Below are 15,136 nucleotides of genomic sequence, written 5' to 3'. Positions count from 1 at the left end.
TAGACAACATATTTACATACTTATAAGAAACATATCAAATACTGGTAATAGAAAAAACACACCACGCAATGTATTTTTTGGGGACAAAAACGACATACAGAAAAAGGGAAACCAAATAAATTATTAACATGAATGATTAAAAATCAAAAAGATAATAAGAAAATTACCATACTTAAAAATCGATATGGGGATGAGGTGAGAGATCCACAAGAGATAGAAAAAATTGCTCTAGATTACTGTCAAACATTGTATACAAAAGAATGTGAGGAGGAGGAGATTAAAATGGGGGAATACCTTCAAAAATGTAATCTTCCAGTTCTAGATGAAGTTGAAAATAGAGAACTAAATAAAGATATTAGTGCAGAGGAAATCAAAACAGCCTTAATGTCATTTCCCCACAGTTAAAATTCAGTGATCCTTTATTGTCCTTCCTTTATGAAGTAATTAATTAATATTTTTTTCATTCTATTTATTATAGTGACCATATTGGCATGATATTACATTTACACTCATAAGATCTATTTTATCTGGAGCCTGCGCAAGGGTCCTGTGCTAGACTTCAGTTGTTTAATTTAACATATTACATTTTATTTAATAAATATTATAATATTTTACTGTACTTCACCTAATATTCTTTCCTTTGTATACCTTTGAGGACTGGTTGCATTATAAATATATATATAGAGAGAGATGAATTTGCCGAATTTTTCAAAAAAATGTGGTTCAATCCAAATTTATTTGCAGTGAATCTATATTAAAAATGGCTATTTCTGGCCTACAGAGTGCCTCAATAGGGGTATAGAACACTTTGCTGTGTTCTAACACACATATGGAGTGTACTGGGGTAGCGAAATAATTCTGTTATTCAGTATGACATAAAGATTACAGGCATCCCTTAGAATCACTGCCGCAGAGTGGCATAATGACAGAGCCTGGAGCTGGCATCAGTATGAGGAGACCATATAGTGGCTGAATGACACAGCCTGGAGCTGGCAGCAGCATGAATAGACACTAGGGCTTCACAATCCCTAAGATTAAAAGATGATTTTGGGCAGCTAGTGCTACCATAACAAAAATTTTATTCCCAGGCCCAGCAGCATCAGTAAACCATATATTGCCTGAATGACACAGCCTGGAGTTGGCTGAAGCATGAGGAGACCATATAGTGTCTGAATGGCACAGCCAGGAGTTGGCAGTAGACACTAGGGCTTCACAATCCCTAAGATTATAAAATGAATTCTGAAATTTAAACTGAAGATTTTGGGTAGCTAGTGCTACCATAACACAATTTTTATTCCCAGACCCAGGCCCAGCAGCATCAGTAAACCATATATTAGCTGAATGACACAGCGTGGAGTTGGCTGAAGCATGAAGAGACTATATAATGTCTCAATGGCACAGCCTGGAGTTGGTAGAAGCATGAGTAGACACCAGGGCTTCACAATCCCTAAGAAAAAAATAAGAATTTTAAAATATAAATTGAAGATTTTGGGTAGCTAGTACTACCATGAAAAAATGCTTAGGCCCAGACCAAGGCCCAGCAGCATCAGTAAACTATATATTGGCTGAATGACACAGCCTGGAGTTGGCTGAAGCATGAGAAGACCATATTGTGTCTGAATGACACAACCTGGAGTTGGCAGAAGCATGAGGAGACCATTGAAATTTAAGAATTTTAAATAGAAATGTAACATTTTTTAATTGAAAATGAGGGTCTTGAAATTGAATTTAACTCCCAAGCTTTAGTGTCCCAGGCCCCGGCGTGTGGGTACAAAGGACCAAATCTATCAAGGAGTCACATGTCACATGGCAGCACAATGACAGAGCCTGGAGGTGGCATCAGTAGGAGGAAACCATATAGTGGCTGAATGGCACAGCCTGGAGTATGCTGAAGAAGGGGGAGACCATATAGTGGCTGAATGGCACAGCCTGAAGGTGGCTGACGCATGAGGAGCCCATATAGTGGCTGAATGGCACAGCCTGGAGTGTGCTGAAGCAAGATGAGAACATATAGTTCTGAATGGCACAGCCTGGAGGTGGTTGACGCACGAGGATACCATATAGTGTCTGAATGGCACAGCCTTGAGTTGGCAGAAGCATGAGGAGACCATTGAAATGTAATAATTTTAAATAGAAATGTAAGATTTTTTAATTGAAATAGAGGGTTTTGAAATTGAACTTTTAACTCCCAAGTTTTAGTGTCCCAGGCCCCGGTGTGTAGGTACAAAGGACCAAATCTAACAAGGAGTCACATGTCACATGGCAGCACAAAGACAGAGCCTGGATGTGTCATCAGTTGGAGGAGACCATATAGTGGCTCAATGGCACAGCCTGGAGTTGGCTGAAGCATGAGAAAAGACCATTGAATGGCTGAATGAGACAGCCTGGGGGTGGCATCAGTATGAGGGGGCCATATAGTGGCTGAATGACTGCCTGGAGTTTGTGGCAGCATGGGGAGACCATATAGTGTCTGAATCGCACAGCCTGGAGTTGGCGGCAGATGAGGAGACAATAGGGCCTCACAATCTCTAAGAATAAAATATTAATTTTGAAATTTCCATGTATAGTACCTAGTGCTACCATAAACATATATAGGTAATGTCCTAGGCCCAACAGCATCACTAAACTATGTAGTTGCTGAATTACTCAGTCTGGAGTTGGCTGAAGAATGAGAAGAGACCATATAGTGGCTGAATAAGACAGCCTGAAGGTGGCAGCAGCATCAGGAGTCCTGAAAGTAACCCGGTGACAGAGTGGTGTGGTGGGTGGCAATACCAGTACCCGGTGACAAAGGTGGGTGAATAAAGGTCTGATGCGGAGGAATGTTTGTAACTGGGGAGCAGCACCTTAAATCTGTTTGGCACTATGCATATTTGTGAAGTGTTGGTGTGGCACCATGGTCAATCTACTCTCATGCATCAGGCATTGGTGGTCGGAAATCTTGGCTAATCCGTGCCTGATTCATCTTCACAAAGGTCAGCCTCTCCACATTTTTCGTGGACAGACGAGTTCTCCTTGGGATTACTATCGCCCCCGCCGCACTAAACACCCGCTCTGATGGCACACTACTGGCCGGCAGGACAGCTTTTCCGGGGAAAACTCTGCTAGATGCGGCCAAAAATCAAGTTTGGCTGCCCAGAAGTCCAGCGGATGCCACCACCTGCTGGTTCAGGTCCTGCTCCAGGTCTACCTGCTGCTGATGAGTTGCTTCACTATGTGGGTGAAGAATGCTACTCATTAGTGACTGTATACTCAGGCTGCTGCTGATGGAGCTGGTACTGCTCTTGCCACCCGACCCCTGCCTAAACATTCTGTATTTTTGTAAAACACCAGACTATGATTACTTTTGCCTTTCCTTTCACAGTTTGTAGGCCCTTGACAGATTGACAAGTACAAAATAGTACACTACTTAGATGTACGTATGCGGTATGCACTGATGAGGGCAGAAAAATTAGCTACAGTACGCCTAAAAACTCAGTATTTTTGTAAAACACCAGCTGGTGATTACTTTTGTCTGTCCTTTCACAGTATGTAGGCCCTTGACAGTACACTACTTAGATGTACGTATGCGGTATGCACTTATGAGGGCAGAAAAATGTGCTTCAGTACCCTTAAAAAAACACTACTTTCTGTCCACCAGAACAATGATGGGACTAGGATGTGAAACGCTGATGGAATGAGCTTTTCTCTGCTGTAACACACACAGCGATGTCCGTCCTATCTAATGTCTCGTGTAATGAATGATATGATGAGCCACAAAATGGCTGCCGAATATATAGGGCTGTTACATCACAGGGGTGGCTGCTGATAAGCTGTATCCTTCAATTGATTCAGGGTCATCCCGCCCACTTCCCTTCCCGCCTTGCCTTCCCGTCTTCCCAGCTTTCCTTGCCTCATGTACTGACATGTGGATCCGCCATATGAGATGCCCTGGAGCCTGCACTGCAGTAAATGGAGCTTAAAGAAGTGATTCGTGCGATAGAATCGTGGCAATATTCGCTTAGATTCGCTCATCTCTCTCTCTCTCTCTCTCTCTCTCTCTCTCTATCTCTCAGGATAAATAAAAACATAACACAGGAACAAAACAAAATCCTAGACTTTACAGTCACTAACTAAACAATCCAGCTGTCTATCAACTGGTGGGTTTTTCTTGGCCAGTTAAACTTATGCCTCCTGCAACCTTCTACTCACTGTTCACACACAGCGTTTGCAACGTCTTGCTCTGTGTCTCGTCCACACTACACCGTTTGGGCCACTCACAGCTCAGGCTGTGTGTTCCTCACCAGGACCCCTGCCTCCCCCTACAGCCACATTGCTGTCTTCTGGGGAGAGCCCAGATTATTCTGTTTGACTTCCTTTTAAACACACCTCCCCTTTCTGCTACCTCTTTAACCCCTTAAGGACCGGGGTTTTTTCCGTTTTTGCATTTTCGTTTTTTGCTCCTTGCCTTTAAAAAATCATAACTCTTTCAATTTTGCACCTAAAAATCCATATGATGGCTTATTTTTTGCACCACCAATTCTACTTTGTAATGACGTCAGTCATTGTGCCCAAAAATCTACGGTGAAACGGGAAAAAAAATCATTGTGAGACAAAATTGAAAAAAAAAACGCCATTTTGTAACTTTTGGGGGCTTCCGTTTCTACGTAGTACATTTTTCGGTAAAAATGACACCTTACCTTTATTCTGTAGGTCCATATGATTAAAATGATACCCTACTTATACAGGTTTGAATTTGTCGCACTTCTGGAAAAAATCATAACTTCATGCAGAAAAATTTATACGTTTAAAATTGTCATCTTCTGACCCCTATAACTTTTTTATTTTTCCGTGTATGGGGCGGTATGAGGGCTCATTTTTTGCGCCGTGATCTGAAGTTTTTAACGGTACCATTTTTGCATTGATAGGACTTATTGATCGCTTTTTATTCATTTTTTCGTGATATAAAAAGTGACCAAAAATGCACTATTTTGGACTTTGGAATTTTTTTGCGCGCACGCCATTGACCGTGCGGTTTAATTAACGATATATTTTTATAATTCGGACATTTCCGCACGCGGCGATACCATTTATGTTTATTTTTATTTTTATTTACACTGTGTTTTTTCTTTTATGGGAAAAGGGGGGTGATTCAAACTTTTAATAGGGAAGGGGTTAAATGATGTTTATTCACTTTTTTTTTGCAGTGTTATAGGTCCCATAGGGACCTATAACACTGCACACACTGATCTTTTACATTGATCACTGGTTTCTCATAAGAAACCAGTGATCGATGATTCTGCCGCATGACTGCTCATGCCTGGATCTCAGGCACTGAGCTGTCATTCGGCGATCGGACAGCGAGGAGGCAGGTAGGGGCCCTCCCGCTGTCCTGTCAGCTGTTCGGGATGCCACGATTTCACCGCGGCTATCCCGAACAGCCCACTGAGCTAGCCGGCATGCTTTCGGTTTCACTTTAGACGCGGCGTTCAACTTTGAACGCCGCGTCTAAAGGGTTAATAGCGTGCGGCACAGCGATCAATGCCGCGCGCTATTAGCCACGGGTCCCGGCCGTTGTCTAACAACGGCCGGGCCCGAACCGCTATGACGCGGGGCCACGCCGTGGCCCCGCGTTATAGATCGGGAGTGGACACATGACGTTCCAGTACGTCATGTGTCCTTAAGGGGTTAATTAGGCCACAGGTGGAGGTTTCTCCAGGGTTAACTAGGGAAATACACCCTTTCCTTGCCACACTGTCACAATATTAGTGTTGTGCGGGAATATTCGCAATGCGAATTTTATTCGCGAATAACGCATTTTAGCGAATTCGCGATTATTCGCGAATATAGCACTATATTCGTACTTACAAATATATATATTTTTTTTTTCACAGCACACATCACAGTGATCATCCCTCACTGCTTTCAGCTTGTGTGGTGTAAAGAAGGCTCCAATACCACTGTGTGAGACTGGCGTGCGAATTTTCGCATATGCGAATTTTCGCTTATACAAATTTTAGCATATGCTAATTTTCGCATATGCAAATTTCCGCATATGCGAAAATAAAACGTGAATATTACGAATATGCAAATTTAGCGAATATATCACGAATATTCGTCCATATATTCGCAAAATATCGCGAATTCGAATATGGCCTGTGCCGCTCAACACTACACAATATATCTATCCATATATATATATATATATATATATATATATATATTGTATTCATTTTCCAGTCTCAAGTCAAGTCAATCTATTGTCAAGTCAGAGTGGCCTGCACCAAAATTGTCCAAATCTACTACAAGTCACAGCAAGACCTTAAATGGGCACTGTCAGATACAAAAACTTTTGATATGTTGTAAAGCATGCAAACCCAATAGGTTTGCTTTCATTAGAAACGTTTCTGTATTTCATACCGAAAAATCTAGTCAAACAACTGCCCCCCCCCCCACCTAGCCAGTTGATATATAAAAAAAACGTTTTTTCCTGGATAACCCCTTTAATAGTTTGGATATGATGTTATTAGCATATGTTATTTGTAATTTGTTTGCCTTTATGTTTAGAATTTTTAGGTACCTAGAGCAATTTTCTGCCTTAACACATATGTCCATTCCTTCCTTTGATCATTTGCTGAACATGTTGAGGTCCTCTTTAACTCTTCAGGAGACCCCCATACGGAAGCCTATTTCACCTGCATATATATTTCACATGCATATCTATCTATATCGCTATATTGTTATTTTTTATTTTTTTGTCTCTCAGATTCCTGGCTACTAGAGAATTGTTTGCTCCTCTGCTGTTCCAGTTTTTTGGGGGGCAAAACTACAATAGGCAATATCGTGAAGGAGACATGTACTCTGATTTGGGAGCAATTGGTTTCCTCTGTGATGCCTGCACTTATTGTTGAAATATGGCTCCAAGTAGCTGCTGTTTTTGAACAGGTAGTGAATTTCCCAAACTGTCTAGGTGCATTTGATGGTAAGCATATACGCTGACAGAAGTCACCACATTCTGGTTCTTTATATTTTAATTATAAAATATATTTTTCTATTATTCAATGGCTGTTTCCGACATTAACTATAAATTTGTGGCAGTTTATGAAGTTGGATATATGAGAGCTCATCAGTTGGGCGTCAACTTCTCCTGAACCAGATTTCTTTGCCCCCTCCCCAACCTCTTCCTGGGACCTCTGATCCAGCTCCTTTTGTAATTGTGTCTGATGAGGCTTTCTCACTCTCCACAAACCTCTTGAGACCCTTTCCAAAGTGAGGTTTAGATACCAGAAAGAAGATATTTAATTATCGTCTGAGTCGAGCCCTAAAGGTTATAGAATGTGCCTTTGGCATATTGGCAAACAAGTGTAGAGTTCTTCACACTGTAATCCAATTAAAATTGGAGACCGTTAATCAAGTGGTGGAAGCATGCCGTGTTCTTTATAATTATGTACGAGATCGTGATGGCTTAGATGTTGATTTTGAGGAACACCTTGCATCCTTTCCTACTTCGATCAGCTGGAAAACATCTAGGCAATTTTTAAGTGGAATACATGTTGCAATATAAATTTGCAGATTATTTTTTGTCTCCTGAAGGTTCATTGCCATGGCATGTATTTCTGGGAGTTCTGCTTATTTTGTATTTATTTTTCCTAATTTTGACCTGTCTGAAAAAGTGCCCAGCACAGCATCATTTTAGGTTAGGGACCCGCTACATCCAGGTGGCCATGACGTGGCTAGCGGGCTTGCACTTTATGATCATTCATAAGGTACACTAACCACCTGGGATTCTGTGTGTTAAATGTTTTGTTGGATATGGCAGCATGATCCGGTGATAGAAATCATTAAACATCAGGTGCCAAATCCCCGCTAGACCACTGCCACAACACATTAATTTGAATAAGCAGTATAGAGTCAGCAAGTGACTCTTTCCTGCTCATACTAAGGAATGTGTTGAGGCACAGGTCTTGTGGGGTTCCAGCAGAGGCCACTTTGCGCAGTTAACAGCCTAATCCTGCTGCCATACCCAAAAAACATCATGTCATTAGTTTTTGATCTATATGCTGATAGTAACTGGATGTTTTTTAGGTGCTATACAGACGTACTGTACAGTATTGTGTGCATATTTTATGGGCAGGATAGGCTGCACATGATTTTAAGATGCTGATTTCAAAGTAAACTAAATGACTGAATACTTCTTAAGATTCTGAGCATCAAATCTGCACAAGCTACTGTATGTGTGAATAGACCCTAAAGATGTAGATGTGCAAACACGTTATATTTGTTATGTTTAGCTTTCATATGTTTCAATAAAGACTTGACAAGGTTTTTTCCTGTTAATTATTTTTTATTAACTCGAAAATAAATGTGCAGTTTTTTTTTATTTAAATAAATATACAAAATATAACACTATTTACATACATAAAATAAACAAATAAATGTTACAACACAATTTTGGCAAAGCAACAATCAAAAATATAATCAAATCAATGAGTTGGTGACCATAGGGAAGCCATAAAGTCAGAACAGGTCTCTGACTCAGGCTGCTGAAGGGGCATCTGAGGGTTTAGGACAAAATGAATAAGGTGAGGAGGGAGATGGGAAGAGCCACCACAGGAATATGTCCCTTCAGGAACATTATAATGTGAGTGTTCCTGAGTGTAGTAACTTTGAAGAATTTGCCAAGGAACATAGGGATGCCATTTCCCCAGCTGCCACTCAGTCTAAGTGCTGGAATCTTTTTGGGAGTGTTCAGAAATTCTGGTTGTATTGGGACTGCAGTGCTCATCATATGAGCCAACAGTGTTCTCATAGGAGGGGCAACATATGGCTACTTAAAATAATCTATGCATCCCAACATGAAGGACATGCACCTTGTTCTTTGCTGGACTGGCAGTGTGCGCAGCCTATCAGCAATAGCCCACCCAAATGCATCACTGCTGTCTTCAGATTTTTGCCGGTTGATAAGGGCAATAATTTCTTGATTGAGGTCATGCTTTGGCCTCAACCTCCTCAGAAATGCTGTCCTTGGTTGTGCCCTCCTGCTTGGAAGGGGGATCCTTCTTGGGTCAGGGGGTCACAACCTTGAGGGTCTAACACCACTTGGCCCTCAATCTCTGGAGACTGGGGCCTTGGTATTAGTTCAGCTGAGCCCCGGCGGCTGATGTCAATATCCACCTCCTTTTCCTCAACACTGGCCACAGGCTCATCTGTGGTGGTGTGGGTCTGTTCTTCAGGGGTTGTATTGCCTCCTTCAACACCCGCTTCCTGAAAATCCAGGTTACTAAGTTCTAAAATGCGAGATAAAAATTAAAAAATTAGGTTTTCGATGTAACTTTATGTTGTAAACTGTATACGGAGTCCAGCAGGCCCGGAGGCCTAGCAGTTACATAGGGGAAGGGGGGGGGGGGGAAAGGGTGTGACACAATTAGATACCATAATAGGGAATAACAACCTTAGTGATGCCACTGTGACAGCAGTTGTTCACCATGCTATTGCACAATTATCTCCTATCCTGCATATTAGGGGATACGTTGACTGCAGTACTCCTTTTAACAGACTACTAATGTATTATTAGAAAAAAATATACCCTCTCAATTGACGACTGGGCAACTGAAAGAGGAGCTGACCATTAAAGTTATATTTTGGAGCAGTATCTCCCCCACTGCCACTTCTGGCCTTTTTTCGATCCTCCTTGTGGAAATGATCATGAATATACCTCCGGATTTTCGTGACTTGCAACTCAAAAATAATAATAATAATAATAATAAAAAAATAAAAATTTCAACTTTATATTTGAAAGTGTCACCTACCAATTGCTCCCTGCTCCCGGGCATTCTTACTATCCCAATCAGAAAATAGTAAGTGGTATACTTTGGTCCAAGCCTCCTTTTTGGCAATCCAATCTTTATTGATCTCAAGGGACATGTCCCAGATGACAGGATGGGCTTTAACCTACAAATTGTGAACAAAGTAATTTGACATTAAAATTACATTAAAACAATAAGGATACTTTGGTACACTATTTTATCCACAACATGATGTACACAAACCTGGCCAAGTAGAACCAAATAAGTTAAATATAGTCACATTTATAACTAACATAAGTGTGCAGATTTTGCAGATTAATTCTGTGGGCAGCACACATGCTGGGGGCCTTAAAATTGGAAATTCTATGCAAATGACGCCATCTGTGTCCTTAGCAGTGCTGTGGGTGACTCATGTGAACCCATACGGAAACATTGCAGGTTCGGATCACTAAAGATGTGCGCTGGAGGTACACTCACATGTCTACCAGGGGATATGGCAATCTGCTGCTCTGGTTTGTCAGACAAAAGGAACAAATAAACTAGGTAAATGATCCATGCTGCACCTAGGTGGAGCAATGAAACATCAACAAAAAATAAAATAATGTTCACTACAGTACCCTATGGGAGGCAGAAACTATTAAACATTATTGAGGTCACCATAACTGCACACCAGCATGTAGCTTCTGGGCCCCCAGGCTAAATCTGCAACAGGGCCCAATATCCCATATGACTTATATAATACTGGTCTGTTATGGGGCAGCCGTGCATTGGGGCCCCCTTCGGCACCAGGGCCACGGTGCAACTGCTACCTCTACTACATTTATAGCTACACCCCTGCCAGCAACAGAAAAAAAAATACAATATATATATTGTATGTGATATTGAGGGGCCTATAAATAAGATGCTTTATTGAATTGTCACTGTGCTTGAGAAAGGCTCTATTGACGGGCCGAAACGTTGCGTGTATTGCAGATGTGTGAATAAATACACCCTCACTGGGTTTTCACGGAAAGTTGGAGTGCCACTCTCTTCCATTTTTTGCTATATTTACTTGGGGCCTGGGTCTGGCCCTGGGGCTGAGCACCCACATGGATCTTAGAATCCTTGGCTACAGCCACGCATGGTGCTCCTTCTTCTTCACTTTTTTCAATTTGATTGACCTGAAGTGAGCACGTGCGGTGTGAAAAAAAAATGTCTTTGCTTTCTTCAAGATGACTTCTACTTCACCGAATCTGTTTGTCTACACCAATGAGGACATTGATAAGATCTTGAGTGGACCCATGGGAGATGGTGATTTTTTGAGTGTCCCTTCGAAGGTGGATGTCAAGAGCTCCTATGAGATGGAGTCCAGAAAACTGATCTCTTTAACCTTACATCTCTCTCTTCTGGGTCGTTATTATCAACAACAGATGATACCTAGAGGCCTACGACCGCATTTGCGACCCAACCTTTTTCCTCATAATACTACATTTTGCCGCAGATTTGAGGGACTTACGAATAAATATGCTATGGACATTATGTTACTTAACATTGACTTTCTCCAACAAGAGATAGATATGTCCAAGAGTCGCATAGCCGATCATGAGATTAAGCTGAAGGATGTACTTGAAACTGATGAATTGAATACTTACCTAGCTAAAACTAAAGGCATCATGGACAAGTTCAAACAGGAACAGGAGGATAATAAGCGCCAGAAATGGCATCGTGATCAGGAGGATTACAAGACAGGTCAGATATACAACTGGCAGTTCTTTGATGCACAGGATAGATGACAGCGGGGATCTAAATCTACTCAACCCATCATGAAATCGAGGGCACAAAGGGACAAATCACAACCAAGAGATAAATCACAACAAAGGGAGAAACCGCAACAACGTTTTTTAGGCCTGGGCCAGGATCCACCACCGGAGGGAGGCGGAGACGAATTAGAAGAGGGGGCTGCAGAGGGTTCAAACAGCAAGAAAACAGCATTGGCCGTGTAACAGAGCAATCGAGGGGGCAAGACGACAAAGAACAAAACCTAACGGTAAATATTTCATCTTATGTACTCTCACCCGCAGAAATTAAACTGTTAAATAGAAGACTTTCATTTTGCCCCACGACTGACATTGACTGGTTACAACTGCAGGTTGATTTGTCTGCACTATATAAAAACATTAAATTAAAGATCTGGTTTGCCTTTAAGGATACATTGGTTGACACATTACCTGAGAATATATGTGAATTATCCCTTAAGGATTGGGGTCTGTTTAACAGAAGTGATTTTTCTCCTTTGATATCATCGCATAATGTTGATACATTTGTTGACTTAGTAAACAAAGATATACAGATATTGAAAAGTAACCAGAAGGGTATCTTGAAATGGGGTCATCCAAATTTAACAAGGGAGGAGAGTATGGCACTTGATGCGCTGGTCCATAATGACGACATCGTAATCAAGCCCGCTGATAAGGGGGGAGCCGTCATCATTATGGACTGAAAAATGTACCTTGAGGAGTTACATAGTCAAATTAATGATCCACATGTGTATAGGCAGGTCACCATTGACCCTAAACAAATGATTGAAAAACGTTTGAAAACCCTCATAGACCATGCATTAGCAATGGATGTGATTGATGATGAGTTACACAAGTTTTTGTTACCTACTCATCCGGTTACCCCCATCATTTACATCCTCCCCAAGATACATAAGAACTTGGACCGTCCCCCGGGACGACCCATAGTATCGGGTAGGGACTCCATTTTGAGCCCAGCAGCTATATTTATTGATAAGGTACTACGGGGTTTCGTTACCAGTGCCAAGTCCTACATTCAGGACACCTCAGATTTTTTAAATAAAATCGCAACATTAACTATTCCTGATGGGTCCAGGCTGGTCTCATTTGATGTGACCAGCCTGTACACGAGTATCAATCATGAAAGAGGGCTGGATTGCATCACTAGGGCACTTGGTGAGGCAAGCTATTCCAATGAGTGCAAGGAATTCCTGATTGGCCTGGTTGATATTATATTAACATGTAACTATTTCTTGTTTGACAACAGGTTCTATATACAGTTGAGAGGAATGGCCATGGGGTCCAATATTGCCCCGACCTATGCCAACATGGTCATGGCAGACTTGGAAGAGACTGCCGTTTATGTATCTCCCCACTTCAGCCATGTGCTAAAGTGGTGGAGATACATTGACGACATTTTTGTCGTTTGGGCTGGCAGTGATCTACAGTTGCAGGATTTTTTCCAATTCCTTAATTTGATGGATCGAGATATCAAATTCACAATGATGCAATCCACAGTAGGGATACAATTCCTTGATACATGGGTGTACATTGTGGGTAATCAGTTAAAGACGGATATGTATACCAAAAAAAACGATCGCAACAGTTTATTGCATTATGAGAGTCTCCACCCCAGGAAAATGATTCAGTCCCTCCCCTATAGCCAGTTCCTCAGAGTGAGGAGAATAGTTGATGATCCAGATAACCTTAATGTTAGGCTCAGGGATATGAGTAATACATTTCTGGCTAGGGGGTACCCGAGACGTTTGATTGGGGAACAAAAACAAAAAGCAGTTGAAAAGGAGAGGGGGGAGTTACTCAAACCTAAATCAAGGGTAAAAGGACCACCACGTATACCATTTACATCCACTTATACGAATTACAGTAAAGATATAGCGAGGATCCTGCACAAACACTGGTCAGTCATTTCCTCATCATATAGCAACATTCCGGAATTATGTGTCCCCCCGTTTTTGTCATATAGACGGGTTATTAGCCTTAGGGATAGACTGGTGAAGTCAGATTTGTCGGCTAGAAAAGTTAATTTAGCATTCCAATTCAAACCTGGATGTTATCCATGCCTTGGATGTGAAAGTTGTAATCTTTTGTTAAAAGGTGATGGCTTTGAACACCCCATCACACATAAATGGTATAAGATTAAACAACATGTAACCTGTAAGAGTGATTATGTCGTATATGCTATACAGTGTCCCTGCAACATGTTATATGTCGGTGAAACAATCAATGAGGTGAGGATTAGATTAAATAATCATAAATCTTCAATCAGAACACAAAAGGTTGAGTTACCTATTCCACGTCATTGGATTGAATAGAGCCATTCAATTGGCGAACTTAGGTTTGTGGTCTTAGAACATGTGCCTGTCCCTAGCAGAGGGGGTGATAGAATAAAATTATTAAAACAAAAGGAAGTCAGATGGATCAATGAAGTGGATATATTACATCCGAGGGGCCTGAATATGGATTTCCCTTTAAGGGTGTTCATATGAATCAATATCTCTATGGGAACTTGCTATCAATAATGTCAGCTAATTGGTTGTAGAGTTTTGTTCTGTTTTTTTTTAGATTATATGTATATTATATGTATTAATTCAAATTTCTTTATATACTTAGTTACACTTATGGTGATCCGGATGAAGAGAGGCGTGCTACTCGACTGACGAGAAGACCATTGAATTTGGATCATACAATTACCTGTAAGTTTTCATCACTATACTCCCATTGTGCTGTACACGATCGAGGATATACATATTATAATTAGCACGGTCAGGTTCTTTTTCTTAACTACAGACACATTGCGACATATGTCACAAATGGGGTTGACCGATTTAAATTCTCCCATAGAGGCCCAACCTGTGAGGTGGTGTTATGATGTAGGTGGAGGTGAGATCACTAGGGTAGCCCGGATAGGGCACCAAGTGTGAGAAACTCCATTGTGGAATTCCTTCCCATGTAATTGATGCCCATGATTTAATTATAGGGCAGCCTATTTGGGACCCACCTAGAGGGGTAGCGGGACCTGGGTGAATGGTCACCTTGTCTGATGCTGGACACAATGATTAATGATCAACGCAATGTGTCTAGTGAATATTAATAGTATGTTATTTTATATATTTTTTTATGAATTTAAGTAGTAACTAAACCGACCGATAATTGATATAGATAGTTAGCATATCCTCGCTCAAGTCTGTGCATGAATGGGGGCAATATTGTGATATAGGGTGACGTGCCCTCTACAAATATGGCCACCCGTCATTGGGATGGAGAGTGGAGCATGCGCGAATCAATGCGGGTGTGACCAAAGTTAGAGTCCGTCCCTCCACCACATCTCAGGCAACTGACGTTAAATACAGGATGATGATTTCCGGTTTCACCGGATGTGGAGGTCCGTGACATACGCAGACTGGATGTTTACAAACGGACTGTGCCGGCAATATGAATCTATACTATTGGCTGTCGGGACTTATCGTCAGAAGAGAGACGCCCTCTGCACCGCAGCTAGATCACGATTATGCACTATTGAAAATCACTCATGGCTTGGTACTGTAATCAAACACT

Source organism: Hyla sarda, chromosome 2, assembly GCF_029499605.1.
Source record: "Hyla sarda isolate aHylSar1 chromosome 2, aHylSar1.hap1, whole genome shotgun sequence".
Lineage (NCBI taxonomy): Eukaryota > Metazoa > Chordata > Amphibia > Anura > Hylidae > Hyla > Hyla sarda.
The sequence above is the reverse complement of the archived record's forward strand: the minus strand, read 5'-3'. Positions refer to the sequence as shown.